General features: G+C 38.0%; 1 non-coding gene across 1 annotated transcript; it reads left to right on the top strand.

Annotated features, from left to right (window-relative positions):
* The first annotated feature begins 1,497 nt into the window (after nucleotides 1-1,497).
* Nucleotides 1,498-1,579, top strand: TRNAS-GCU (transfer RNA serine (anticodon GCU)). The gene has a single exon. It is a non-coding gene; the product is annotated as a tRNA-Ser (tRNA).
* Nucleotides 1,580-4,965: the final 3,386 nt, after the last annotated feature.

Here is a 4,965-nt window from a genome sequence, read left to right on the forward strand (position 1 = left end):
TTCTGCTCTTCTTTCAAGTTTTAGATTTGTAAAATTTGAATATTAGCCGTTTGCTGAGTTGGTCGATACGGCCACCGTGCACTTCACCGACTGCGTCTAACAGCTTGCGTGCGCCACTTTAAGATGAGGTGGCCGAGTGGTTAAGGCGATGGACTGCATGGGTTCGAAACACATCTTCGTCGACTTTTCTTCAAAACTCTGTTCCTCAGCGAAATTTGTAAACTCACTTTACTGTCTGTGTTAGTCAACTGTCATTTCTTTGCAAGGCTATTTTAATGGAGGGTCCAGGGAATTTTTACACCATAAATAGGCACAGAGTCGCATTCATGGCAGTTCCACAAGTTGGAAATAAGCACCATTTTTCCCATTGATACCTATAGCATAACAATAATGCTTGTATTAAAAACAACTTATTCAAACAAAAATTCACATTATTATCATCCCCAATCTGTAACTGTAAAAATAACACAAATTAGAGCTCAAATCAAAATTCTTTAGATTAAATCCGGAAAACAATAGCACACCTTTTCTTTTCACACTTGAAGGCAAAATGGAAAGGGAACTTTTACACCTTACATATGCCAAGAGACGCACTCATTCCTTTTCCTCACCTCGTCAAAGAGAACCATTTTGCCCTGACACTTGACAGCAAAATCAGTAGGGAAAAAGCACCCTCCCCCCTGCCCCCCGATATGCACAGCATAACACTAAGGCTTGTCTTAAAAACAACTAAGACAAACAAAAATTCACATTATCATCATCCCCAATCTGTAACTGTAAAAATAACACAAATTAGAGCTCAAATCAAAAAACTTTAGATTAAATCCGGAAAACAATAGCACACCTTTTCTTTTCACACTTGAAGGCAAAATGGAAAGGGAACTTTTACACCTTACATATGCCAAGAGACGCACTCATGCCTTTTCCTCACCTCGTCAAAGAGAACCATTTTGCCCTGACACTTGACAGCAAAATCAACAGGGAAAAAGCACCCTCCCCCCTGCCCCCCGATATGCACAGCATAACACTAAGGCTTGTCTTAAAAACAACTAACACAAGCAAAAATTCCCATGATTAGCATCCCCAATCTGTAACCGAAGAACTAACACAAACCAGGACGCAAAACACAATTATTTATGATTCATTGAGAAAATGATAGGAGACCTATTCTAGACACACTTGTAGGCAAAATTGACAGGGAATTCATTTATTCCATGCTAGGTAAGGAGAACTAAGTATACATATCCAGCATTGGAGTGCATCAAGTTTAGCTAAGTTTTCAACATCCTTGGTTAATGTATCATTTACTACATCTCTTATTTCTAGGAGTTTATTGATATGATCCATAAAAATCATTCAAAATGATCATTGTAATTTCTGCTCTTCTTTCAAGTTTTAGATTTGTAAAATTTGAATATTAGCCTTTTGCTGAGTTGGTCGATAAGGCCACCGTGCACTTCACCGACTGCGTCTAACAGCTTGCGTGCTCCACTGTCAGACGAGGTGGCCGAGTGGTTAAGGCGATGGACTGCTAATCCATTGTGCTCTGCACGCATGGGTTCAAATCCCATCTTCGTCGAATTTTCTTAAAAACTCTGTTCCTCAGAGAACTTTTTAAACTCACGTTACTTTGTAAACTCACGTTACTGTCTGTGTTAGTCAACTATCATTTATTTGCAAGGCTATTTTAATGGAGGGTCCAGGGAATTTTTACACCATAAATAGGCACAGAGTCGCATTCATGGCAGTTCCACAAGTTGGAAATAAGCACCATTTTTCCCATTGATACCTATAGCATAACAATAATGCTTGTCTTAAAAACAACTTATTCAAACAAAAATTCACATTATTATCATCCCCAATCTGTAACTGTAAAAATAACGCAAATTAGAGCTCAAATCAAAATTATTTTGATTGAGTCCAGAAAACAAGAGCACACCATGTCTTTTCCTCACCTCGGCAAAGAGAACCAATTTGCTCTGACACTTGACGGCAAAATCGACAGGAAAAAAGCACACATTTTTCCCCCCGATGTGTAGTGCATAACACTAAGGCTTGTCTTAAAAACAACTAAGACAAACAAAAATTCACATTATCATCATCCCCAATCTGTAACTGTAAAAATAACACAAATTAGAGCTCAAATCAAAATACTTTAGATTAAATCCGGAAAACAATAGCACACCTTTTCTTTTCACACTTGAAGGCAAAATGGAAAGAGAACTTTTACACCTTACATATTCCAAGAGACGCACTCATGTCTTTTCCTCACCTCGTCAAAGAGAACCATTTTGCCCTGACACTTGACAGCAAAATCAACAGGGAAAAAGCACCCTCCCCCCTGCCCCCCGATATGCACAGCATAACACTAAGGCTTGTCTTAAAAACAATTAACACAAGCAAAAATTCCCATGATTAGCATCCCCAATCTGTAACCGAAGAACTAACACAAACCAGGACGCAAAACACATTTATTTATGATTCATTGAGAAAATGATAGGAGACCTATTCTAGACACACTTGTAGGCAAAATTGACAGGGAATTCATTTATTCCATGCTAGGTAAGGAGAACTAAGTAAACATATCCAGCATTGGAGTGCATCAAGTTTAGCAAAGTTTTCAACATCCTTGGTTAATGTATCATTTACTACATCTCTTATTTCTAGGAGTTTATTGATATGATCCATAAAAATCATTCAAAATGACCATTGTAATTTCTGCTCTTCTTTCAAGTTTTAGATTTGTAAAATTTGAATATTAGCCTTTTGCTGAGTTGGTCGATAAGGCCACCGTGCACTTCACCGACTGCGTCTAACAGCATGCGTGCGCCACTGTCTGACGAGGTGGCCGAGTGGTTAAGGATATGGACTGCTAATCCATTGTGCTCTGCACGCATGGGTTCGAATCCCATTTTCGTTGATTTTTCTACAAAACCCTGTTCCTCAGAGAACTTTGTAAACTCACGTTACTGTCTGTGTTAGTCAACTTTCATTTATTTGCAAGGATATTTTAATGGAGGGGCAGGGAATTTTTACACCATAAATAGGCACAGAGTCGCATTCATGGCAGTTCCACAAGTTGGAAATAAGCACCATTTTTCCCATTGATACCTATAGCATAACAATAATGCTTGTCTTAAAAACAACGTATTCAAACAAAAATTCACATTATTATCATCCCCAATCTGTAACTGTAAAAATAACGCAAATTAGAGCTCATATCAAAATTATTTTGATTGAGTCCAGAAAACAAGAGCACACCATGTCTTTTCCTCACCTCGGCAAAGAGAACCAATTTGCTCTGACACTTGACGGCAAAATCGACAGGAAAAAAGCACACATTTTTTCCCCCGATGTGTAGTGCATAACACTAAGGCTTGTCTTAAAAACAACTAAGACAAACAAAAATTCACATTATCATCATCCCCAATCTGTAACTGTAAAAATAACACAAATTAGAGCTCAAATCAAAATACTTTAGATTAAATCCGGAAAACAATAGCACACCTTTTCTTTTCACACTTGAAGGCAAAATGGAAAGATAACTTTTACACCTTACATATTCCAAGAGACGCACTCATGTCTTTTCCTCACCTCGTCAAAGAGAACCATTTTGCCCTGACACTTGACAGCAAAATCAACAGGGAAAAAGCACCCTCCCCCCTGCACCCGATATGCACAGCATAACACTAAGGCTTTTCTTAAAAACAATTAACACAAGCAAAAATTCCCATGATTAGCATCCCCAATCTGTAACCGAAGAACTAACACAAACCAGGACGCAAAACACAATTATTTATGATTCATTGAGAAAATGATAGGAGACCTATTCTAGACACACTTGTAGGCAAAATTGACAGGGAATTCATTTATTCCATGGTAGGTAAGGAGAACTAAGTATACATATCCAGCATTGGAGTGCATCAAGTTTAGCAAAGTTTTCAACATCCTTGGTTAATGTATCATTTACTACAACTCTTATTTCTAGGAGTTTATTGAAATGATCCATAAAAATCATTCAAAATGATCATTGTAATTTCTGCTCTTCTTTCAAGTTTTAGATTTGTAAAATTTGAATATTAGCCTTTTGCTGAGTTGGTCGATACGGCCACCGTGCACTTCACCGACTGCGTCTAACAGCTTGCGTGCACCACTGTCAGACGAGGTGGCCGAGTGGTTAAGGCGATGGACTGCTAATCCATTGTGCTCTGCACGCATGGGTACGAATCCCATCTTCGCCGAAATTACTACACAACTCTGTTCCTCAGAGAACTTTGTAAACTCATGTTACTGTCTGTGTTAGTCAATTGTCATTTATTTGCAAGGATATTTTAATGGAGGGTCCAGGGAATTTTTACACCATAAATAGGCACAGAGTCGCATTCATGGCAGTTCCACAAGTTGGAAATAAGCACCATTTTTCCCATTGATACCTATAGCATAACAATAATGCTTGTCTTAAAAACAACTTATTCAAACAAAAATTCACATTATTATCATCCCCAATCTGTAAAAATAACGCAAATTAGAGCTCAAATCAAAATTATTTTGATTGAGTCCAGAAAACAAGAGCACACCATGTCTTTTCCTCACCTCGGCAAAGAGAACCAATTTGCCCTGACACTTGACGGCAAAATCGACAGGAAAAAAGCACACATTTTCCCCCCCGATGTGTAGTGCATAACACATTGTATTAAAAAACAACTAACACAAACAAAAATTCACATTATTATCATCCCCAATCTGTAACTGTAAAAATAACGCAAATTAGAGCTCAAATCAAAATTATTTTGATTGAGTCCAGAAAACAAGAGCACACCATGTCTTTTCCTCACCTCGGCAAAGAGAACCAATTTGCCCTGACACTTGACGGCAAAATCGACAGGAAAAAAGCACACATTTTTTCCCCCGATGTGTAGTGCATAACACTAAGGCTTGTCTTAAAAACAACTAACACAAACAAAA

This window comes from Pelobates fuscus, chromosome 1 (genome assembly GCF_036172605.1).
Source record: "Pelobates fuscus isolate aPelFus1 chromosome 1, aPelFus1.pri, whole genome shotgun sequence".
Lineage (NCBI taxonomy): Eukaryota > Metazoa > Chordata > Amphibia > Anura > Pelobatidae > Pelobates > Pelobates fuscus.